We start from the raw sequence: 26,832 nt of genomic DNA, 5'->3' as shown, positions 1-26,832 counted from the left end.
AAATTGAAATTTTAGGATATGACTTGAACTTTTTTGGATATGAGTTGAACCTTTAGGATATGAATTGAACATTTAGGATATGAATTGGACTTTTAGTTTATGTATTGGAATTTTAGTTTATAAATTGAAATTTTAGTATATGACTTGAACTTTTGTGGATATGAGTTGAACCTTTAGGATATGAATTGAACCTTTAGGATATGAATTGGACTTTTAGTTTATATATTGGAATTTTAATTTATAAATTAAAATTTTAGGATATGACTTGAACTTTTGTGGATATGAGTTGAACCTTTAGGATATGAAATTGAACCTTTAGGATATTAGTTTATGTATTGGAATTTTAGTTTATAAATTGAAATTTTAGGATATGACTTGAACTTTTGTGGATATGAGTTGAACCTTTAGGATATGAATTGAACATTTAGGATATGAATTGGACTTTTAGTTTATGTATTGGAATTTTAGTTTATAAATTGAAATTTTAGGATATGACTTGAACTTTTGTGGATATGAGTTGAACCTTTAGGATATGAATTGAACCTTTAGGATATGAATTGGACTTTTAGTTTATATATTGGAATTTCAGTTTATAAATTAAAATTTTAGGATATGACTTTAACTTTTGTGGATATTAGTTTATGTATTGGAATTTTAGTTTATAAATTGAAATTTTAGGATATGACTTGAACTTTTGTGGATATGAGTTGAACCTTTAGGATATGAAATTGAACCTTTTGGATATTAGTTTATGTATTGGAATTTTAGTTTATAAATTAAAATTTTAGGATATGACTTGAACTTTTGTGGATATGCGTTGAACCTTTAGGATATGAATTGAATGTTTTGGTTTATGTATTGGAATTTTAGTTTATAAATTGAAATTTTAGGATATGACTTGAACTTTTGTGGATATGAGTTGAACCTTTAGGATATGAATTGAAATTTTTGTGTATGAATTGAACTTTTATGATACGAATTGAAATTTTTGTGTATGAATTAAACTTTTAGGATATGAATTGAGCCTTTAGGATATGAATTGAACTTTTGTGGATATGAATTGAAATTTAGGATTGCGGGAGGATTTTGTGGAAGGGGTTGATGACTTTATTAGACATGCAATGCAACTTCCACAAAGAATAACTTAGACACAGTACCTATCATAGTGTGCCTTTAATTGTTGTTCTCATTAGCGACAAAGATGATGAGAAGGCAATGGCATGTGTTTCAAATAGTGATGGTGTAGGTAGGAATTTAACATTGCCTAAATTGATAAAAGAAAAGGTTATATAGGAATTCTCTACTTCATTTTCCTAGAGGAAGTAGAGAATTCCTCTATAACCTCTTCTTTTATCTGCTTAGAAAATGTTAAATTCTTACCTACACCATCACTGTTTGAAACACATGTCATTGTCTTCTCATCATCATTGTCACTAATGAGAATAACAATTGATCAAAGACACACCCTGTCGGGTACTGTATCCAAGTTACTCTTTGTATCTAAGTTCATCCCGAGCAATAGTACCACGAGGATAATCACCAAAGCCACCAGACAACTTTATGATGCCAATGAAGTAAGATGAGTTATTCAATAAGACTCGTATTGTAAAGAAGAAGAAAGAGACTGATCCAGAAAGGTGGGTCGAGGGTCGAGCCTCGACTATACATGTAAGTTTTTTACTTTTCATTAAGTATTTTGATTTACTTTTATATAAATTTTGAAATACTAATTCAATATAATTTTTCTTATAGGTTCGCTTCACAGCTGATGTGGGGGAATTCATATGCAGTCAGCCACCTAATGAGTCGGGCGAGGCAATCCAACTTTCGGATGAGGATGCTGAAAGAACACTCCTTGAGTACTTTATATACTTTGAACTAGACAATAGAACCAGTTTTCGAATGAGCTTGTAAGAAACGTTAACTTAGTTTTGTTAGCTTAATGTGTTAGTTCTATTGAACTTTATACTTTATTGCTTTTTATTGTTGTTGTTGTTGTTGTTGTTGTTGTTTATTGTTGTTGTTGTTGTTGTTGGCATAAAATGCATGTTTAGGATTTTTGGTAAGCTGGCAGGTGGTATAGCTGCCAAAACAGGCATTTTCTGGCAAAAATATACCAAGAAAAGCGACCAACTTTGGCCGCTAATTGGTCACTTTTCCCTTAAAAAACAATTTCCTGGGCAATAGCGACCAACCTTGGTCGCTATTTAACCCAGATTTCTCAAAAGCGACAAACTTTGGTCGCTATTCTATTTTAAAAAAATAATTTTTGGAAATATAGTGTAACGACCCGAACCGTCGTTTCCTGTATTTTCATCCCGTATTCCCCGTTAAATGCTTATTCATGTTTCAATATGTATACTTGGTGAATTTGAGTCAATTCAGATCGAGTTTGGTATGAAATGAGACAATTAGTCTCTTTAAGGAAGAATTAGTTTGGAAAAGTCAACCAGACGTTGACTTGTGAGTTAGAGGGCTCGGAATTGAATTCTGATGATTCGGTTAGTTTCAGGGGATGATATAAGGCCTAGGAGCGCAATCGGAATTAATTTTGGAGGTCCGGTGAAGAAATTAGCTCATTTTGGCGAAGTTAGTATTTTGGCGATTTCCGGTTGATATGTGAAATTTTGATCCGACAGTCGGAATGGAATTCTGAGAATTTCTGTAGTTTCGTTATGTCATTTTGGACTTGTGTGCAAAATTTGAAGCCAATCGGACGTGATTTGATAGGTTTCGAAGTTGGAAATTCTAAAGTTCATAAAACTTGGATTGGATGTTGATTCATGATTTTAGCGTTGTTTGATGTGATTTGAGGCCTCGAGCAAGTCCGTAATGTATTTTGGGACTGGTTGGTATTATTGGTCGGGGTCCCGGGGGCCTCGGGTGTGTTTCGGATGCCCAACGGGTCATTTTTGGAAGATTTTTGCCATTTTGAGTATAAATGTAATGATCTAAAAGTTTATTTTTAGTTCTAGAGATCCAAATTTGATTTCGAGACTTCCAGAATTTAAATCATGAATTATAGGACTGATCTGGAAATTTTGGTTTAATTTCATCAAGTTGCGATTGGGTTTTTGACGTGAAATGTGAGTTAATTGGTTAACGAGCGAAATGGGTATTGAACTAGGCAAACGAGCTCCGAATTAAGTTTCAATTGAAGGGTTGTATTCGTATTATTTTTTGTGACTCATAGGAACAAGAATCGTCTAATTCCGAGTTCGTACGATGGAATTAGAGCCATTTTAGTGAAAAATAGCTGTGCTGCAAATTTCTTAAAAGCTGCTGTATTTTCTGCAGCAGTGAACAGTACCCGCGCGTGAATAGTAACCGCGCGGGTGAACAGTGAACAGTATCCGTGAACAGTGCCCGTGAACAGTACCGGACAGAATGTTAAGTTCGGGAGATTTTCCATTTTTAACGATTTGGAGCTCGGATAAGGCGATTTTTCGGGAGATTTTCGAAGTGAACAATGGTGTAAGTATTCTTAACTCAATTTTGGTTAGATTACTCGAATCTATTACAAGTTTTGGCATTTAATCCGTGAATTTAGCGGGAAAAGTTAGAAACCCTCTCGGATAGAATTGAGAATTTGAGGGTCGAAATGTTATGGGAATTTGATAATTTTGGTATGGTTAGCCTCGTGGAGAGATAAGGAACCCGTTGATGTAAATTTTTTTGAATTTCGAGACGTGGGCCCGGGGCTCGGGTTTTTGCTAATTTCGAGAATTTTGGTATTTTTTGATTGTTTTGATTGGGCTTTGTTCCCTTATCATAGTATGACATATTCGTTCTGATTTTGGATAGATTCGACGCACGTGGAGGCCAATTCGAGGGGCAAAGGCGTCGCGAGCTAAAGAAGTAGCCGGTTTGAGGTGAGTAATGATTTTAAATGATGCACTGAGGGTTTGAAACCCCGGATTGCACAACATACTGCTATGTTGAGATGAGACACGCGTTGTATGACGAGCGCGGGGTCATTTACTATTGGGGATTGTGACTTGGTCCATCCCAGTTGATATTTTTACCGCGTAATTGATAAAGATTTATTGTTTTTCACTATGATTTGGCTTATTGCCATATTTGGGCTTCCTGCCAATTATTTGAAATCTTTTGTGAATTTACATCACTATTTTCCTCACGAATTGAAATATTATTTGAACTCAGTCCAATTGAATTATATTATTTTGTGAACTCAGCTACATTTATACTCAACTCGAGATTTAATGATATTTATAATGCTGTTGAGCTGAGCACTATTGTTTTACTGATGCCCGAGAGGCTTATGATTATTTTCTGGACTGATTGAGGCCGAGGGTCATACGTGAGGATATGTTGAGTGATGTGAGGAGGCTTTCAGGCCTCGAGTGTTATATGAGGAGGCTTTCAGGCCTCGCGTGTGATGTGTGAAGGCTTCCAGGCCTATTGATATTGCGCTTGGGCTGTAGGAGCCCTTCCGGAGTTTGTACACACCCCCAGTGAGCGCAGGGTAACCAGGTGAGTTGGGAGTGGGCCCGAGAGGCCGTTGCTTGTGTGTGGTGAGTTGGGAGTGAGCCCGAGGGGCTGATGTTATGTGCTGGTGAGTTGGGAGTGAGCCCGAGGGGCTTATACTATACTGAGATTTACATATTAAGCCCGAGGGGAAAGCTTTTGATTTATCCCTACTGTGGAAATTATTTGTCTTTACTGTTTTAAAAGAAGAATTATCTGATACTCACTATTTTACTGTATAACTGATTTTACTGCTTGGGATAGCACTATATTGTGCCGTTATGAGATTTCATGTTTTCAGTCATTATTTATTTTTATTACTCACTGGGTCGGAGTACTCACATTACTCCCTGCACCATGTGTGCAGATACAGGCAGAGCTGAGTTCGCTCCTGAGCGCTGATTCTTTCTAAACCAGGCGGTGACTAGGAGTAACGAGGTAGCTGTTGACGTCCGCAGCCCCATTTTCTCCCTTATCTTTGTTATTTATGATAATTCCAGACTTTGTAAAATATTAGTAAACTCTGTAGTAGCTCATGACTTGTGACACCCCGATTTCGGGCTGAGTTGGGAGGGTTTTCCTTGTTCTATCACGTTTATTTCGCATTTAAGATTATATTGCCCATGATTTAGACTTATTCCTGCTAAGTAATTATAAAGAGATGTACTGTTTTGTTGATTGGCTGGCCTTGTCCTCACAAGAGGCGCCATCACGACCGGGTTGGGATTTTGGGTCGTGACAAGTTGGTATCAGAGCCTAGGTTACTTAGGTCTCACGAGTCATGAGCAGGTTTAGTAGAGTCTCGCGGATCGGTACGGAGACGTCTGTATTTATCCTCAAGAGGCTGCAGAACCTTTAGGAAAAATTTCATATTCTTGAAATTGTTATCGTGCGTCCTTGATTCAGCTTGAAAAGTAACTCTTGAAATTCCTTCCACGTGTTCGTATGCGCGTATGAGCACTCAGTATCAGAAGTGCATCAACGGCTTGTGATTCCCTGATCGAGGGGTGAGATGTGATCTCTATGAGTTGATGTTGGGCCGTTCTGGAGGACTTGAGGTCGGATCTTTGCCTATGGCTTGAGCACCGAGGTGTTGATTGTGTGAGCAAGTGTTTTGAACTTATATGTTCGGTATTGCCCCTATTGGTTTGAATGACGGCTGGATAGCTACGTGATGAGTATGTCAGTACTACGAGAAGTATCTATATGACTCGGAAGTGGCGAGGAAGGTCTGTTGGATGATAGATGAACCATTAAGTGTTTGATTTCCATTGTAATTGGATGTGTAGCCCCGAGTTATGGGCGCGTGAATAATCTTTGTCTCCTATCTGGTGTGAAGTAAATTTCATGTTACGGTATGAGTTTAGACTCAGGAAGATTAAGTGACTGCGTAATGTGTATGACAGTGGAAGGTATACAAAATGTTAATTGGAGGCAAAACAGGTGGGTTTTCTCCTGCGGAGTGTTCTAAGGTGGTGTGATCCTTATGTTGTCTATTAGAAGATCTCATTTACAAGTGAAGAATATGCGTTGAAATCTAAATTGTGCTGCCTAGAGAGTGGGCTTAACTGTTGTGTGAGTGAATACAAGAATTGCAGAAGAGTTAAAAATTCCAGATGATTTGTGTTTTCACAAGCTTATGAAGGAGTGAGTTCAATCTCACTATGGTATTACAGCAACAATAGAGTATGTGCCTTATGATTTATTGAGTGCGTTTTGTTATATGGCTTTGATCCAAGTTGGGGAGCTTGCTATTAATTTAGTTGATTGCACGGTTAAGAGCTATATTGTTCCAGTCTGCCACAGAGATGCCTCGGTATTATTCGATCCCGGTTCCACCTTTTCTTATGTGTCATCATACTTTGCTCGTTATTTGGGTACGCTCCGTGAGTTTCTTGCTTTACCTGTTCATGTATCTACCCCAGCGGGCGATACTATTGTGGTAGACCGTGTGTATCGGTCATGTGTGGTGACTATTGGGGGTCTGGAGACCCGAGTGGATCTATTGCTATTGAGCATGGTAGATTTTGATGTCATTTTGGGCATGGATTGGCTATCTCCGTGTCGTGCTATTCTAGATTGTCATGCTAAGACAGTCACTTTGGCTATGTCGGGGGTACCGCGGATCGAGTGGCGTGGTGTGACTGATTATATCCCTAGTAGAGTGATCTCATTCTTGAAGGCCCAGCGTATGGTTGGGAAGGGTTGCCTTTAATATCTAGCATTTGTGAGGGATGTTGGAGCTGAGACTCCTAGTATTGATTCTGTCCCAGTTGTGAGGGATTTTCCCGATGTTTTTCCTGCAGACCTGTCGGGCATGCCACCGGACATGGATATTGATTTTGGCATTGACTTAGTGCCGGGCACTCAACCCATTTCTATTCTGCCATATCGTATGGCACCAGCAGAGCTGAAAGAATTGAAGGAGCAGCTTCAGGAACTCCTAGATAAGGGGTTCATTCGGCCTAGCGTGTCCCCGTGGGGTGCACCTGTTTTATTTGTGAAGAAGAAAGATGGCACAATGAGAATGTGCATTGATTATAGGCAGTTGAATAAGGTAACAGTGAAGAACAAGTATCTTTTGCCTCGCATTGATGACTTATTTGATCAGCTTCAGGGAGCGAGGGTATTTTCTCAGATTGATCTCCGTTCGGGCTATCACTAGTTGAAAATCAGGGAGTCGGATATTCCCAAGACTGCCTTCAGGACTAGATATAGTCACTATGAATTTTTGGTTATGTCTTTCAGGCTGACCAATGCCCCAGCAGCGTTCATGCATTTGATGAACAGTGTATTTCAGCCTTATCTGGATGCATTTGTTATTGTATTCATTGATGATATCCTGGTGTACTCGCGTAGCCAGGAGGAGCATGCCCAGCATTTGCGTGTAGTGTTGCAGAGATTGAGAGAGGAGAAGCTTTATGCAAAATTCTCCAAATGTGAATTTTGGCTAAGTTCTGTGGCATTTTTGGGACACATAGTGTCCAGCGAGGGTATACAAGTTGATCCAAGAAAGATAAAAGCAGTGCAGAGTTGGTTTAGACCGTCCTCAGTCACAGAGATTCGGAGTTTCTTGGGCTAGCAGACTATTATTGTCGATTTGTTCAGGGGTTTTCTTCTATTGCATCGCCTTTGACCAAGTTGACTTAGAAAGGTGCCCCATTTGTATGGTCCGGCGAGTGTGAGGAGAACTTTCAGAAGCTCAAGGCACTTCTGACCACAGCTCCAGTGTTGGTATTACCATCAGCTACAGGTTCATACACGGTATATTGTGATGCTTCCAGAGTTGGGATTGGTTGTGTGCTAATGCAGGAGGGTAGAGTTATTGCTTATGCTTCTCGTCAGTTGAAGCCCCATGAGAAGAACTACCCTGTTCATGATTTGGAGTTGGCTGCTATAGTTCATGCCTTAAAAATTTGGAGGCACTATTTATATGGCGTATATTGTGAGGTATTCACTGATCATCGCAGTCTTCAGCATTTATTTAAACAAAAAGATCTTAATTTGAGGCAGCGGACATGGCTTGAGTTACTTAAAGACTATGATATTACCATTCTATATCATCCAGGAAAGGCCAATGTAGTGGCCGATGCGTTGAGCCGAAAGGCAGTCAGTATGGGGAGTTTGGCTTACATCCCAGTTGGGGAGAGGCCTCTTGCAGTTGATGTTCAGACCTTGGCCAATCAATTGGTGCGGATAGATATTTCTGAGCCTAGCCGGGTATTGGCTAGTGTGGTTTCTCGATCTTCCTTATATGATCGCATCAGAGAGCATCAGTATGATGATCCGCATTCGCTTGTTCTTAAGGACAGAGTTCAGCATGATAATGCCAAAGATGTGACTATAGGTGATGATGGCGTATTGAGGATGCAGGGCCATATTTGTGTGCCCGATGTTGATGGGCTTAGAGATTTGATTCTTGAGGAGGCCCACAGTTCGCGGTATTCCATCCATCCGGGTGCTGCGAAGATGTATCAGGACTTGAGACAGCATTACTGGTGGAGGAGAATGAGGAAAGACATTGTGGGATATGTGGCTCGGTGTCTCAACTGTCAGCAGGTGAAATATGAGCATCAGAGACCGGGCGGTTTGCTTCAGCAGATGATTATTCCTGAGTGGAAATGGGAGAGAGTTACTATGGATTTCGTGAGTGGCCTTCCTCGGACTTTGAAGAATTTTGATTCGATTTGAGTCGTTGTGGATAGGCTGACCAAGTTAGCGCATTTCATTCCGGTGTGTACCACATATTCTGCGGAGCGGCTGGCTAGGATCTTTATTGAGGAGATTGTGCGGTTGCATGGTGTTCCAGTTATTATTATTTCGGATAGAGGTACTCAGTTCACTTCTCAGTTTTGGAGGACTTTTCAGCACGAGTTGGGCACTCAGGTGGAGTTGAAATCAGCATTTCATCCTCAGACGGACGGACAGTCCGAGCGTACTATTCAGATATTGGAGGATATGTTGCGTGCCTGCGTGATTGATTTTGGAGGTTCTTGGGTTGAATTTTTACCACTTGCAGAGTTTGCTTACAACAACAGCTATCAGTCCAGTATTCAGATGGCACCGTATGAGGCCTTATATGGGAGGCGGTGTAGAACTCCAGTGGGTTGATTTGAGCCCGGTGAGGCTAGGTTGTTGGGGACAGATTTGGTCCAGGATGCCTTAGAAAAGGTGAAGGTGATTCAGGAAAGACTTCGCACAGATCAGTCGCGTCAGAAGAGTTATGCGGACCGGAAGGTCCGAGATGTGTCATTATGGAGGGCGAGAAGGTTTTGCAGAAGGTTTCACCGATGAAGGGTGTTATGAGGTTCGGAAAGAAAGGGAAGTTGAGTCTGCGGTTTATTGGACCATTTGAGGTACTTAAGAGGATTGGAGAGGTGGCTTACGAGCTTGCTTTGCAGCCTAGATTGTTGGTTGTTCATCCGGTACTCCATGTGTCCATGTTCCGGAAGTACATTGGGGACCCGTCTCATATTTTAGATTTCAGTACAGTACAGTTAGATGAAAATTTGACTTATAATGTGGAGCCAGTGGCTATTTTGAGTCGACAGGTTCAAAAATTGAGATCAAAAGATATAGCATCAGTGAAAGTACAGTGGAGAGGTCGGCCCGTGGAGGAGGCTACTTGGGAGACCGAGCAGGAGATGTGGAGCAGGTACCCGCACCTATTTGAAACTCCAGGTATGTTTCTTAACTCGCTCAAGGACGAGCGTTTGTTTTAGTTGGGGAGAATGTAACGACCCGAACCGTCATTTCCTGTATTTTCGTCCCGTATTCCCCGTTAAATGCTTATTCATGTTTCAATATGTGTACTTGGTGAATTTGAGTCAATTCAGATCGAGTTTGGTATGAAATGGGACAATTAGTCTCTTTAAGGAAGAATTAGTTTGGAAAAGTCAACCGGACATTGACTTGTGAGTTAGAGGGCTCGGAATTGAATTCCGATGATTCGGTTAGTTTCAGGGGATGATTTAAGGCCTAGGAGCGCAATTGGAATTAATTTTGGAGGTCCGGTGAAGAAATTAGCTCATTTTGGCGAAGTTAGTATTTTGGCGATTTCCGGTTGATAGGTGAAATTTTGATCCGACGGTCGGAATGGAATTCTGAGAATTTCTGTAGCTTCGTTATGTTATTTTGGACTTGTGTACAAAATTTGAAGTCAATCGGACGTGATTTGATAGGTTTCGGCATCGGAAATAGAAGTTGGAAATTATAAAGTTCATAAAACTTGGATTGGAGGTTGATTCATGATTTTAGCGTTGTTTGATGTGATTTGAGGCCTCGAGCAAGTCCGTAATGTATTTTGGGACTGGTTGGTATTATTGGTCGGGGTCCCTGGGGCCTCGGGTGTGTTTCGGATGCCCAACGGGTCATTTTTGGAAGATTTTTGCCGTTTTGAGTATAAATGTAATGATCTAAAGGTTTATTTTTAGTTCTAGAGATCAAAATTTGATTTCGAGACTTCCAGAATTTAAATCATGAATTATAGGACTGATCTGGAAATTTTGGTTTAATTTCATCAAGTCGCGATTGGGTTTTTGACGTGAAATGTGAGTTAATTGGTTAACGAGCGAAATGGGTATTGAACTGGGCAAACGAGCTCCGAATTAAGTTTCAATTGAAGGGTTGTGTTCGTATTATTATTTGTGACTCATAGGAATACGAATTGTCTAATTCCGAGTTCGTATGATGGAGTTAGAGCCATTTTAGTGAAAAATAGCTGTGCTGCAAAATTCTTAAAAGCTGCTGTATTTTCTGCAGCAGTGAACAGTAATCGCGCGGGTGAACAGTGAACAGTGATCCGCGAACAGTACCGGACAGAATGTTAAGTTCGGGAGATTTTCCATTTTTAACGATTTGGAGCTCGGATAAGGTGATTTTTCGGGAGATTTTCGGAGAGAACAACGGAGTAAGTATTCTTAACTCAATTTTGGTTAGATTACTCGAATCTAGTACAATTTTTGGCATTTAATCCGTGAATTTAGCGGGAAAAGTTAGAAACCCTCTCGGATAGAATTGAGAATTTGAGGGTCGAAATGTTATGGGAATTTGATAATTTTGGTATGGTTAGCCTCGTGGAGAGATAAGGAACCCGTTGATGTAAATTTTTTTGAATTTCGAGACGTGGGCCCGGGGCTCGGGTTTTTGCTAATTTCGAGAATTTTGGTATTTTTTGATTGTTTTGATTGGGCTTTGTTCCCTTATCATAGTATGACATATTCGTTCTGATTTTGGATAGATTCGACGCACGTGGAGGCCAATTCGAGGGGCAAAGGCGTCGCGAGCTAAAGAAGTAGCCGGTTTGAGGTGAGTAATGATTTTAAATGATGCACTGAGGGTTTGAAACCCCGGATTGCACAACATACTGCTATGTTGAGATGAGACACGCGTTGTATGACGAGCGCGGGGTCATTTACTATTGGGGATTGTGACTTGATCCATCCCAGTTGATATTTTTACCGCGTAATTGATAAAGATTTATTGTTTTTCACTATGATTTGGCTTATTGCCATATTTGGGCTTCGTGCCAATTATTTGAAATCTTTTGTGAATTTACATCACTATTTTCCTCACGAATTGAAATATTATTTGAACTCAGTCCAATTGAATTATATTATTTTGTGAACTCAGCTACATTTATACTCAACTCGAGATTTAATGATATTTATAATGCTGTTGAGCTGAGCACTATTGTTTTACTGATGCCCGAGAGGCTTATGATTATTTTCTGGACTGATTGAGGCCGAGGGTCATACGTGAGGATATGTTGAGTGATATGAGGAGGCTTTCAGGCCTCAAGTGTTATATGGGGAGGCTTTCAGGCCTCATGTATGATGTGTGAAGGCTTTCAGGCCTATTGATATTGCGCTTGGGCTGTAGGAGCCCCTCCGGAGTCTGTACACACCCCCAGTGAGCGCAGGGTACCCGGGTGAGTTGGGAGTGGGCCCGAGAGGCCGTTGCTTGTGTGTGGTGAGTTGGGAGTGAGCCCGAGGGGCTGATGTTGTGTGCTGGTGAGTTGGGAGTGAGCCCGAGGGACTGATACTATACTGAGATTTACATATTGAGCCCGAGGGGCAAGCTTTTGATTTATCCCTACTGTGGAAATTATTTGTCTTTACTGTTTTAAAAGAAGAATTATCTGATACTCACTATTTTACTGTATAACTGATTTTACTGCTTGGGATAGCGCTATATTGTGCCGTTATGAGATTTCATGTTTTCAGTCGTTATTTATTTTTATTACTCACTGGGTCGGAGTACTCACATTACTCCCTGCACCATGTGTGCAGATACAGGCAGAGCTGAATTCGCTCCTGAGCGCTGATTCTTTCCAGACCAGGCGGTGACTAGGAGTAACGAGGTAGTTGTTGACGTCCGCAACCCCGTTTTCTCCCTTATCTTTGTTATTTATGATAAGTCCAGACTTTGTAAAATATTAGTAAACTCTGTAGTAGCTCATGACTTGTGACACCCCGATTTCGGGCTGAGTTGGGAGGGTTTTCCTTGTTCTATCACGTTTATTTCTCATTTAAGATTATATTGCCCATGATTTAGACTTATTCCTGCTAAGTAATTATAAAGAGATGTACTGTTTTGTTGATTGGCTGGCCTTGTCCTCACGAGAGGCGCCATCACGACCGGGTTGGGATTTTGGGTCGTGACATATAGCGACCAAAGTTGGTCGCTTATAATTTAAAAAAAAATTATTTCTTGAAGTTAGTGACCAACTATGGTCGCTTTTTTAAAAAAAATAAAAAAGCGACTAATCTTTGTCTCTATTTTTTAGATTTTAAAATATAATATTTGGATTAGAGACCAAAATTGGTCGCTTTTTTATGATTAATAATAAATAAATAAATAACGTATTTTACATTTAGAGACCAACTTTGGTCGCTAAAATTATATTATTAAAATAATAAAGCGACCAAAGTTGGTCGCTATAGTCTTTACCCAGAATATTTGGTCCTTTTACCTTAGAGACCAAAGTTGGTCGTTAATTAGCGACCAACTTTGGTCCCTAAAATAAAGGGACCAGCAATATTGCGACCATGCATGTTTGGTCGCTTTTAGGCTTATAAGCGACCAACTTTGATCGCTTTTTGTGGTCGCTTTTTACCGGATTTCTAGTAGTGAATGTCAAAATGACACCCTCAACGAACCACAATCATATATCACAAAATATGAGTTTTCAAGCTTCTAAAAATTCCAATAATGTAGTTTTAATTTTTTTACTTTAATTTTTTCAATAATATTTAAATCTGTGATAATAAACATGAATATCACACGTAAATAAATTTTTAATACAGATCTTTTTAGTACCATGTTAATAGGTGAAAAGAAGTTTCAAATTTTATAATAAATAGGCTAAATTAGGTATAAAAAAAAAGAATATAAGCTAAAATTGTTTGGGAAAGTAACCCACCTATACATTCCTGTAATTATATCTTAATTAAATAATTACGGGAAACTAAAATTGTTTGGGGAGATACCATGTTTAATTTTGAAATACATGTTATTTATCCATAAGTGAGTCATTTTATTAAGGTATTTAGTGACTCTAGTATTATTTTAGTAGTGATATCATTGAAAATACATATAATTTCTTTTAATTGGTAAAATACATTTAAATAATTTAAAGTTCAATGAGAAATGTGTTTGCAGCAACAAAGAATGTAAGTTGGCAGACTGAGAATAAGAGAAGACACAATATTAGTAAACTTCCTTTTTCGTCTGTCCAGAAAAGAATGATACTTTTTTTTTTTTATCTAGATACTCCCTCCATTTCAATATATGTGAACATTTTTTTTTTTTTGGTCTATTCAAAAAAAGAATGAACCCTTTCTAAATTTAGAAACAATTTAGCTTAAAAATTCAATTCTACTCTTAATGAGAAGCTTTTATAACCACACAAATACTCTAGATCCCTTTTTGACTTATTTAGAACTACAAATTCCAAAAGTCTTATTTTTTTCTTAAATTATGTGCCAGTCAAACGGGTTTACATAATTGGAACGGAGGGAGTACTATTTAACTTTAAAAAATTTATTTTAAAAGTAAAAAATTAGAAGCAATTTTATAGCCACATAAATTGTTGAACTAACTGACTTAAAATTAAACATAGTATGATATTGTCCCTCTAGGCCAAGCGCGAATAGTTTTCCCCAAAATATCTTATACTATTAAGAATAACCAGTACATTTTATAGTTATAATCTTTTTCTTTTCTATTTTACATGTAGGCCATTGTAGTACTGCACGAAGTTTAGACTTTTTTTAGTTATACAATTGCAAAAATTAAGAAGAATATCCACTCTATTTTCTAATGCGGTCCATTTTATTTTCTTATAAAAGGGTCCTTGTTTGGAGGATGATTGTTATGGTCACGCATAATGGATCTTGTCACAGGGCGATTCACTGGAAAGTCTGTGTTGAATAGATCCTTTCCCTTGTTTCTATTCCGTGAGCGACCTATTTTGATAACAACAAGTAAGCTCGTTAAAGGGAGCCTATAACCTTAGAACTCGTTAGAGAGAGCCCTAGATCTCTTGTTTTTAATATAATCTTCCCCCTTTTCTTTATTCCTTCTGTCTCTTTAAATAGAGTCTTATTACAAAGCTATTAAGCATAACTAGGAGTCTACGGATATAAGAAATCTACTAAATTAAGAATTCTAGTAAAATTAAACTACTGACTATTTAAATACCCACAAATATCTGTCAGGTGCATTTTTATTCCTATTTACTTATCCTCTTTGACGTTGCTATTTTCCTCAACTCGAGGGCCCCGCCTTGCATAAACTTTACCTACGAATGAGTCTGTAACATTACCCCCTCCTCTTTAAAGAGCTTGTCCTCAAGCTCGAAGTCTGGATAAGCATTACGAAAATGGTCAGCATCCTCCCAAGTAACATCCGACAAATCAAACCCATACCAGTGCACTAAGAGTTCCCAAGTTCCTCGATTAAGACGAGCTCGTAGAACAGAATAAGGCATAGGCACAACTCGACCATCCTCTAATGGTGGCAGAATAGGAGGAACTGCAGGAGCAACACCCTTAAAAGCTTTAAGGAGGGATACATGAAATACATTATGCAACTTACAGTCACTGGGCAGCTGTAACTCATACGCAACTTCCCCTATTCGCCGCAACACAGGAAAAGGCCCAAAGAACCGAAGTGCAAGCTTATGGCATAGTTGACCTGCAACAGATTTTTGATGATAAGGATGTAAACGAAGCCAAACTAGTGAACCTGGCTCATATGTTACCTCACAGTGACCTTTGTCATAATATTCTTTCATCCTAACTTGAGCTTGTTGCAACTTGCTACGAATGTCAAGCAGAACTAAATCACGATCCATCAATGCATTGTCAATAGCCTCCACTCGTGAAGAACCAGCCATATAGGATAATAGACGAGGAGGATCTCGGCCATAAACAACCTTAAAGGGAGTTGTTTGCAATGCAGTATGAAAGGAAGTATTATAGCAATACTCTGTCCAAGGCAACCAATCAACCCACTTCTTCGGATAATTCCCAACCAAGCAACGTAACTACATTTCAATAGTACGATTCACAACTTCAGTTTGGCCATCAGTCTGAGGGTGATAAGCAGAAGAGAATGCCAACTTTGTTCCACATAGACGAAACAATTCTCTCCAAAATGTGCTTGTAAAAATCACATTCCTGTCACAAGTAATCGATTCGGGTATCCCATGCAAATGAACAATATTCTCAAAGAAAACATGGGCAACACGGGTTGCATTGTAAGGGTGAGACATGGGTATGAAGTGTGCGTATTTGGAAAAACGATCGGCGTCCACAGGTATGGGCTGTTTTGCCCCAAGCCTTTGGTAAGCCATCAATAAAGTCCATTGAGATATCAGCCCATACCTGCTCAGGAAGTGCAAGTGGCTGTAGTAAACCTGCAGGGCTCAGATGTTCAGCCTTGTTGCGTTGACAAACTGGACAAGCAACGACATAATTCCCAATAACCGACTTCATACCTTTCCAGTAGAAATCTTGTCGTATGCGCTGCAATGTTTTCTGTACCCCTTCATGGGCATTATCATGATATCCTGACAGAATAGTAGCAATCAATTGGGAAGAAGGCAGCAAGTAGATACGACCTTTATAAAATAGTAGCCCGTCTTTGATTGACCAGGAAGCAACAAGTTCTTGACGAAGCACTAGTTGGACTAATTCTTGCAAGGAAGCGTCAATGCGTATCTCTTCTCTAATCGCATCAAGCAGTTGTACACGTGGTTGGCTGATGGAATACAATAATTCCTCCTTACCAGGACGACGTGACAAGGCATCAGCAGCCTTATTCAAGTGGCCTGCCTTATACTCCACACAAAAATCAAACCCCATAAGCTTGCTGATCCAATGTTGTTGAGGTGAAGTGGTAAGTCGTTGTTCCAACAAATATTTAAGGCTATAGTGGTCTGTGCGAATCAAGAAAGACCTGCCCCATAGATAAGGGCGCCAATGTTGCACTGCTTTAGCCAAGCCAATTAATTATCGCTCATATGCAGCCAATTTAAAGTGTCGAGCTGCTAGTTGTCGACTGAAAAAAGCAATAGGATGTCCACTCTGTTGCAACACTGCTCCAATACCACCTCCCGAGGCATCACATTCAATTATAAATGGATCATTAAAATTTGGTAATTGTAAAACATGAGTAGTTGCAAGTACTTTTTTAAGAGTGTCAAAAGAAGCCAAAGCTGTGTCATCCCACTGGAACGAATTTCTTTTAAGCATGTTAGTTAAAGGGGTTGCTAACTGACTGTAATTTCTTATAAATTTACGGTAATAACCCGCTAAGCCCAAGAATCCGCGCAAGGTAGTGGTGGACTGTGGTTGAGGCCAATCAATGATAGACTGAACCTTGTTTGTGTCTGCTGCCACGCCTGTGTCAGACACCACATGGCCAAGATATGCTACTTGGGTCTCTCCAAAAGAACATTTGGATCTCTTGACATAAAGGTTATGAGCACGCAATAACTCAAAAACGATGCCAATATGAGTGAGATGATCATCCCATGTCTTGCTATATATTAAAATGTCATCAAAGAAAACCAACACAAACTGACGCAAGTGTGGTTTAAATACCCCATTCATTAGTGCTTGAAATGTTGATGTAGCGTTGGACAATCCAAACGGCATAACCAAAAATTCAAAGTGGCCATGATGCATGCGAAAAGCTGTCTTCTCAATGTCTAGGGGATCCATGCGGACCTAATGATAGCCTGACTTCAAATCTAGCTTCGTGAAGTATCTGGACCCGTACAGTTCGTCTAATAATTCATCCACCACTGGAATGGGAAATTTATCCTTCACTGTCTTGGCATTGAGCTCACGATAATCAACACAAAAATGCCAAGTTCCATCATGCTTACGAACCAATAAAACTGGAGATGAGAAGGGTGATCTACTAGGCCGAATGATTCCTTGTCTTAACATATCTGCACACTATTTTTCTATCTCATCTTTCTGCAAATGAGGGTACCGGTATGGTCGAACTACCACTGGTTTGGAACCAGGTAATAAGCAAATGCGATGATCACAATTTCGCATAGGAGGCAGCCCAATAGGCTCTTGAAATAAGTCAGCAAATTCAGCCAAGACCTGCTCCAGTTTGCTGTGGTGCTCATCTAAATCATGCAATAATTGAAGCTGCAATTTCAAACGGGTTTGCTGCCCTTGAAAGACGACTTGTTTCCCATTTGAATTAAAACTCATTTCAAGTGTAATGAAGTCCCAAAGAATGGGGCCCAATATTTGTAACCAAATCACCCCTAAAACAATGTCAAAGCCATCTAACGGAATAACAAAGAAGTCAGCTTCAAAGTTTTGGTTATTAATATAGAAGGATACTGATGGGCAAGTTCCTTTGCTGTAAACTTTTTCTCCATTAGCCACTGATACTTTGGCACTTGTCCCAGGCTGTACTTGCATCCCCAAGTGTTGTGTTGCTGTGTAACTAATGAAATTGTGTGTGCTGCCCAAGTCAACCAGGCTCAACAATGGTTGACCTTTCATGATTGCTAGTAACTGCATTGTTCTTGCGCTCTTTTGTCCCGTGATGGCATATAAGGAAATTTCAGGTTCTTGTGCATCTTTATGGCCAGGTTCTTCATCATCCAGATCAGCAAGTTCCAACCAAAATAGCTTCTTACATTGATGCCCAATCGAATACAATTCATCACAATTATAACACAATCCCTTTGCCCTTCTCTCTGCCATTTTAGCTCGTGACAACTTCTTTATGAAAGGAGCAGATGAACTTACCAACTTTGGTTCAGTAATACCACCTGGTGCATTGCTGCCCTTTGGAGTTGGAATTGTTGAACTTGTAGTAGTACTGAAATAGCCTTTAGTCCCTTGCCAAGTCTCCCTTAGAGAAGATGTTGCCCGCACTAACTTCTGTTTCTTTTCAAAAGCTCGAGCTATATTCATGGCATGAACCAAATCTGGTGGACTACGCATTTCAACATCAAGCCGAACGGAATCGATCAGCCTGGCAATGAAAAGACTAACTTGCTGGTCAACACGAACACACTTACTGGCCCTAGCTAACCGTTCTTGAAATTGGCGCTGATATTCTTCAATTGAGCCTGTTTGCTTAAGGTTAACCAGATCACCTAGTGGATTACTGCCCAGTGGAGGCCCAAACCTAAGAGCACAATATTCTTTAAATTCAGACCAATCAACAAAGGGATACTCTTGTTCCACTTGATGATACCATAATTGTGCCTCACCTAAAAGATGGAATGCTGCCAATCCCACCTTATCTACTTCATTTGTTTTCTGATTGGAGAAGAATTTCTCACAACGGTGTAGCCAAATCAATGGGTCTTCAGATCCGTTAAAAGTAGGAAAATCCATCTTAGTGTACCTTGGTACTACACTATTTCCTGTCAGCTGATTAGGCCGATTCTCTGGTCTATAGGGTTGGTTACCTACATTGTTGCTTGCTCCAGCATCAGAATCCTTTCCTTGATTTTTGTTAAACCCAACAATGAACTCCTGCAATTGTAACGATAACTGTTGCAGCTGATTAACCATCCTTGATTCAGATTGTGCCACTACTTCTGTTATTCGTGCTTCGTTGGCAGCTTGCGCCTCTTGAAGGAGAGCTTGTAACTCTTCACGTTTGCTTGGATCGCCCATAGTGTTTGGCTCTGATACCAAGTTGTTATGGTCACGCAGAATGGATTTTGTCACAGGGCGATTCACTGGAAAGTCTGTGTTGAACAGATCCTTTCCCTTGTTTCTATTCCGTGAGCAACCTATTTTGATAACAACAAATAAGCTCGTTAAAGGGAGCCTATAACCTTAGAACTCGTTAGAGAGAGTCCTAGATCTCTTGTTTTTAATATAATCTTCCCCCTTTTCTTTATTCCTTCTGTCTCTTTAAATAGAGTCTTATTACAAAGCTATTAAGCATAACTAGGAGTCTACGGATATAAGAAATCTACTAAATTAAGAATTCTAGTAAAATTAAACTACTGACTATTTAAATACCCACAAATATCTGTCAGGTGCATCTTTATTCCTATCTACTTATCCTCTTTGACGTTGCTATTTTCCTCAACTCGAGGGCCCCGCCTTGCATAAACTTTACCTACGAATGAGTCTGTAACAATGATGAAGTGGTCGGCTTTGATGAGGAAGCGAACAAAGTGATCAAGCGACTTGTTGAAGGATCAACAGGTGTAGAAATTGTCCCAGTAGTGGGAATGACCGGGTTTGGAAAAACCACACTCGCAAGAAAAATCTACAATGATCCTAAGCTTTCATATGAAATTTTCGGCGTCCATTGGGTTTACGTCGGCCAATCTTACAAAATAAAGGATGTTTTTCTTAATATTCTCAAATTCTTCACAAGACGCACCAAAGATTATCTGCATGAGGATGAGAATGCATTAGCTAAGGTGATAGCCGGTTTTATCAAGAAAAGAGGTAGATGTCTCATTCGTTTAGATGATATATGGGCAATATAAGTCATTGATGCTGTTAAGAAAGTTTTCCCAGAAAACGTAAAGGGGCATCGAATCATGATTACCACGGTTGACAAACGTCTGGCTAGTTATGCAAATCCAGATCCGCACGATCTGAAATTCTTGACCCCAAAAGAAAGTTTTGAATTGTTGATAAAGAGAGCTTTTGGCACGAGAAGTTGTCCTAATGATTTAGTAGGACTTGGAGAAAGCATTGCACGAAAATGTGAGGGTGTACCACTTGCAGTAGTGGTAATTGCAGGAGCATTAAGAGGTCGTCCGAACAAAAATGATTGGATAAAAGTGGAGAATAATGTGATGCAACATCTTTTAAGGGATAATCACGAAAGCTGCTTGAAATTTGTGGAGATGAGTTATGATCGTTTGCCCCACGAAGTACAGACGTGCTTCTTGTATTGTGGTGTCTTTCCTCGAGGCTTTGATATCCCTTCATGGAAATTAATTCGCTTGTGGATAGCGGAAGGGTTAATAAAGCCCCAACAGAACTACACTCTCGAGGAGATAGCAGAGTTTTATTTGAACGATCTTGTCAACAGAAACTTAGTGATATCGATGCAAAAGAAGTCTGATGGTCAGATAAAGACTTGTCGTCTTCATGACATGTTGCATGAGTTCTGCAGAAAGGAGGCTAGTAACAAATGGCTTTTTCAAGAAGTCAGTCTAACACCTGATCAAGCTATTCCTATTGAAGACCCAAATAAATCCCGTCGATTGTGCATTCAACCCTCTAATCTGAAAGACTTTATCTCCAAAAAACCTTCTGCAGAACATGTTAGATCTTTCTATTGTTTTTCCTCAAAAGAAAAACAAATCAGTGGGTTGACTCCTAATGACATTAAACTCATTCACAAAGCGTTTCCGCTTGTCAGGGTCTTGGACGTTGAATCCATCAAATTTCTTTTCTCCAAGGATTTTAACCAGTTATTTCATTTGAGATATATTGCTATCTCAGGTGACTTCAATGTCATTCCTTTGACCTTTAGTAAATTTTGGAATTTACAAACTCTTATACTTAATACAAGTACATCAGAGCCCACCCTTGACATAAAAGCAGACATATGGAACATGTTACAGTTGAGGCATCTCCACACCAACATACCTGCAAAATTACCATCCCCTGCTGCCACGACGTCAGGTAAACCTTCTTGTCTACAAATTCTTTGTATGGTTGCACCAGAAAGTTGCAAGAAAGATGTGCTCGCCAAGGCGTGTAATCTCAGAAAATTGAGCATTCAAGGGAAAATGGCGGCTTTTCTTGAAACTAAGGGTGGAATCAACAATCTTGAAGAGCTAAAGTGCCTGGAACATCTGAAACTGTTGAACGATGCTGCTTACATGAAAACATCGCTTCACCTCCCTCCAGCATTCTTCAGATTTTTACGCACATTGAGGAAGTTAACTTTAGCAAATACAAGGTTTTCTTGGAGTGAAGCGAATAAATTGGGGCAGTTGGAATCCCTTGAGGTCCTAAAATTGAAAGAAGATGCATTTATAGGCGATTCTTGGCAGCCGGAAATCAGAGGTTTTAGCCAACTCCAGGTTCTATGGATTGAAAAGGCAACAAAATTAGAAACTTGGGAGGCTTCAAATCTTAACTTTCCTGTACTTAGGCACCTTGTTCTTATCTCCTGTGATAAGCTCAAGGCTGTGCCACTTGGGTTGGCTGATATACCTAACCTTCAAGAAATGAGGCTGGAGAATACAAGCAAAGCTGTGAAATCTGCAAAAGATGTACAGGAGAGCAAGATATCTAAAGGCATGAAATGCACCCTCACCATATTCCCTTCTGAAGTTGAATCCAAGGCCACACAGCGACAGATGTTGAAGGTAAGTGAAATTCATTCAGTTCTTTTTGTGTTTGTTAAACATGTGATAGACAATGATCACTACCATATCATTTTTTTATTAGTTTTTTCTAACTGATAGTGAATGATTTAATGGTTCATTTCCATACCACAAAGTAATTCCCTTACAAAAGAGACCTATCTGCAACACATTCTCATACTTTTCTTTCCTCTTTTCTGTAGCAGAGAAACAAGGTGACATTGCTGGGACAAACAGAATACTCTTTCATATGCAGTTACTTTTCATATTATTTTTCCCATTCATCTGATGAACTTGTTCCAATAAAGAAGACACATGTTTGTCTTATGTTTATTCAAGCACTGTTTTTTTTTAATTCAAGCACTGTAAACATTGAAATAAGTCTCTGTATGAAACATCCTTTTTAGTTACATTTCTATTCCAGATTCTTTGATGTCCGTCTTTTATGCTAAGTTGCTTCGGACACGGATGCCGATTTAGAGGTCGATCCTTCGAGATTTAGATTCTAAGATTTGAGGATATAGATCCTAGTAGTGAGGATCCGATTAAAAATAATATTTAAAACATAAATATATCTCTAAATTATGAAATTCTTTATGGAATACCTATGTATAACTTGTAAAATATGAATTTCTTTTTATTCTTAAGTTGTAGATAAATAAAGGATTAATTTTCTAGATAAGGTTTGTTATTTTCTTCAAAGTTACCCTAGTTTTATTTTTGATTTTGGGAATCAAAATGTATTTCGTCTCGAATTTTTTCATATGTCGTGGTCAAAGTACCCAAAATTGGTTGACCAAATTCGGTAGAAATCTCATATCCATACCCATACTAATATCGTACCGACACGAGTACAACACCTAAACTGTCATATCGGAGCAACATAGCTTTTATGAAGTATAATGCAAAAATTTGGTAATAATGTGAACATTTGAAGTTTATCTAATTTGAAGTAAGGGTATCACCGAGGCTTTTATGTCAAATCTCTTCAAAAAAATTTATTTTTACACGTAAAAATCTGAAAATGAAACATAAAAGTTTTTGTAGGATCATTTCCTCTATTCAAATTATAAAAAGATTATGTTGAACCATCTTATCCTTTTTATTTGTGTTAATATGTTAAACAGTCATGATTTGTAATATAATCTATGCTATTCATATTCTTAAATCAGCCATAATTGTCTTATCAGGCTCCACTCCTTTAATTGTTTCTGGCATTATTGTTTTTGAGCAGTTATAATTTTGACAAACGTAATCTTATTTTCAGGGTAAATAAAGTTACTTAAACATTGAAGATAAAACTAAATTTTCTGTTTAATCTCAATAATGTCCATCTTATTTTGTAAAAGAAAAGAAAATATGAAAGTACGTAACAAATCATGACTAACATTCTCTTGACACATAAGGATCGATACCCTCTACGGGAGGGGAAGTAATACCTAACTTACAATTTTATTACAAAATCAATTAATCATTTTCTAAAAATTGGAGAGAATAAATATCCTTGTGTCCGAAAATGTTGAGACACTCTGTTTCCTTAGAGTCAGGATAAAATGATAAATGATTTTGTCTAGCAGTTTAAAAATTGTTCTTATATACGCTATTTTGCTATGAGAAAAATTATAACTTACATATATTTATTTGTAGTGTTTGACTCGGTAAATTTTGATTTCAAAATAGAATTAGTTTAATGCGATTATACTCTGAAAATTGATCAGATTAATCTTTTATTTTAAAGGAAAGTTTTGAAAAACTAGAACGGAGAAAGCTTGTAATCCGGGCAAATTTTGATTTTCAAAGAGAGAGTTATATTAATACTATTCTGAATTTAAAGAATAGCAGAGCTAGGATTTAAAGTTTATGGATTCTGAATTTACAATCGAACCCATAGCTGGTTAGTTACTGGGTTCGCAATTAAGTATTTAATAGATTTTCTAGCACAAATACAGGCTCTAAGCAAAAGGTTACTGGGTTCGTCCGAACCCGTAGATAATACCCTCCCTCCGCCCCTGATTCTGAAAAGGGATTTTTATATATCTATACACTATTGGAAATTTTATTACTCTCCCTACTCAAGTTTCAATTTAATTACCTCCTATATACAAATTTATCAATTATATACTCTTTAGGAATTAAATGAGTATCCCTTTATATTAGGAATCAATTATTTCATATCCTTTTCTCTCTCCCTCATGCGCTCTCTCTCTATCTCTCAATCCCTAATTCCAGTAATGTAGAGCAAAGAAAAAGAGAGCAGCAATTCCACCATTGACAACCATTAAAAGGTTTTGAAGCTTTGAATTCGAATTTGGGTTTTCAAAAAATATTATTTGTTTGAATTGAGTGTTGTTGCAAACAATTGAAAATTCTCTTTACGTTTCTTTTTATCTCCAAGTCCCTAATTCCAGTAATGTAAAGTAAAGGAAAAGAGAACAATAATTCTACCATTGATAGCCATTAAAAAGCTTTGAAGTTTTGAATTCGAATTTGTATTTTCAAAAATCATTATTTGTTTGGATTGGGTCTTGTTGCAAACAATTGAGAATATTATTTGGAGTTTATATCTCAATTTTGAGGGTGTTTTGGTGAAGATTAAATTTGATTTTGGCTGAATTTCAGATTGAAACTCGAAGAAGAAGAAGAAGAAGAAGAAGAAGAAGAAGAAGAAGAAGAAGAAGAAGAAGAAGAAGAAGAAGAAGAAGAAGACATGACATACATTATATCAAAATTGTATTAAGAGGGGAAGTTTTAATTGGAATTTTAGAGAGGAAGAAAAATACACCACATATAAAATATATACAAATCAGATACAAAATACATACAAAAGACATATTGTATAAAATTTGTATAAAAATTATATTTATGTTGTATGATATTGTAGTTGTATTTAACTGGGTAGAAATAATATATGAAAATTGTAGATAAGTTGTAAATAAGTTGTATACCATATAATTATTACTATGTATAAATCAGATACAAAATATACAAAAGATATATTGTAAAAAATTGTATTTAAAATGTATGATATTTTAGTTATATTTAACTGGAAAAAAATAATATATGAAAGTTATAAATAAGTTTTATAATATATAATTATTATGTATAAATCAAATACAAAATATACAAAAGAAATTTACTTGTGTCACAATTTCTTTATAAAATTGTACTAATAGGTATCTCTTGTTCTGTTTGTACGTGCTAGTCTAATTAAGTATATGCTTTTATCCAAATTACAATTTCGTAGATAAAATTTCCTCTTGCCTTCGGTGGATGTATAGGTGACGAAGTGAGTAAATGAATTATATGTGAGTTGAGTGCATAACCAGACGTCACCATTTAGAGAAATACCAACTTCCCAACACTAAAAAACATAACCAGGAATCCTATTGTAAACTTTCAGATTTTAAGTGTGTTTTTCCGTTTGGATTTTATTTTCACATGAAAAAGTAGCTAATTTTCGATTAATTTTAAAACTACAGCCGAGGAACATGTAATGTACTTAGAAATTGAACAAGGAATTTAGACTGGAAATGGAGATTTTATTGAGTAATTCGAATTGTACAATCAAATTCTGTAATTGAAACTATTTATTGAGAATAATAGCTTCTACTAATCCTCCAATGAATCCAAGCTTTTACCTGTAGAATTAATGGAGGGAAGTTAGAATAAGAAGAAGAAGATTGAAGAGAAGAGAGGACGTCAGAAAGAGAAGAGAATAGAGAGAGAGAGAGAGTAACAGAATATACCAGATGATAACTGCCCAATTGGTTAGGCCCAATTTGGTTATAAGCTCCTTCAGCTGATGGCCCAATTCTGTTAGCTAAAATCCAATCTAGGCCCTCCATTTCTAGAATGCATCTCTGTCATTCATTCACCCATGTGCCACTCACGTGCTGATTTTTATTAACCCTATCTAACTTTTCTAATTTAGTTCTTCATTTCCAAACTTAGCCGACATATAACAAAGCAAGGCCGGAAAGAAACAGTTGAACGTGATAATGACGTCATATGATCATCAACATAGCCAGAGTCAAAGATTTGTCTGGAAAAAAGAAGAAGAAGAAAGTCGGAATCTTGTTACGTAGTAGTGATCCTGTTTTTGTTCTTGCTCTCTTCTTCAGTAATTTCTGCCCAAAGAGCATTTAAAGACAACAACTAACCTTCTAATTTGATGAAAAATCATCAAAATCTGTAATTGAATCTTGAAAATGGGAAGGGAAATGTGTTTTGAGTGTCTTCAGCGTAAAATTCAATCAGATTTCTCAAACCAACTCATATTCTGTTATGGTCTTTCTGATTCTCCAACTCATCTTCTAAAAAACTCCATTTGGTTAAACTGGTTAATCTATAATAGGTTTCTTTTGCTTGGAAGGGAGAGTGTGCACTTCCAAAGACGTGAAGTTTCCGCAGAAGCAAAGAAAAACAACGGTTTGCTGGAGAGAAGAGGAGAGAGAGGAGAGAAAGAAGGAAAAGGGTGTAACTAAATCCCTTGATTTAAGACACAAATAATGGATTAGGAACCTTTTAAGGTGGATTGCATATATTTGTAACTAAAATATGTTTAGGTCGGGTAAATACCAAAACATGAACATTTTTCATAATAAGGTTTTTAATAGTGTATGGGCTATTAAATTAATAAATATTTGTCACGACCCAAAATTCCGACCCGGTCGTGATGCCGCCTCTCGTGAAGACAAGGCCAACCAACTAAAACCAATTCACCTTTTTAAAATAGTTAAACATGTCATAAGCAGTCTATACATGATTTAATGATAATTATTAGCGGAAGTACAACCCGACACAGCCCAAACCGGGGTGTCACAAGTCACGAGCATCTATTAGAGTATAAATACAACTAACAGGTCTGAAATATACAAAACAAGACTAATGAGCGAAGAGGGAGAAAAGTGGTGTTGCGAACGCCGGCAGCCACCTTACTAAACTCCGATAACTCTGCCTCCGATCAGCAAAAACCCACTACCGGGTGCATAAATACC

The 26,832-nt window shown here is 38.0% G+C and overlaps 1 pseudogene; it reads left to right on the top strand.

Moving 5' to 3' along the window:
* Nucleotides 1–22,268, top strand: part of LOC107815655 (putative late blight resistance protein homolog R1A-3) — a 28,163-nt pseudogene extending 5,895 nt beyond the window's left edge.
* The last annotated feature ends 4,564 nt before the right edge of the window (nucleotides 22,269–26,832 follow it).

Source organism: Nicotiana tabacum, chromosome 16, assembly GCF_000715075.1.
Source record: "Nicotiana tabacum cultivar K326 chromosome 16, ASM71507v2, whole genome shotgun sequence".
Lineage (NCBI taxonomy): Eukaryota > Viridiplantae > Streptophyta > Magnoliopsida > Solanales > Solanaceae > Nicotiana > Nicotiana tabacum.
This window is presented reverse-complemented; position numbering and strand designations above follow the sequence as displayed.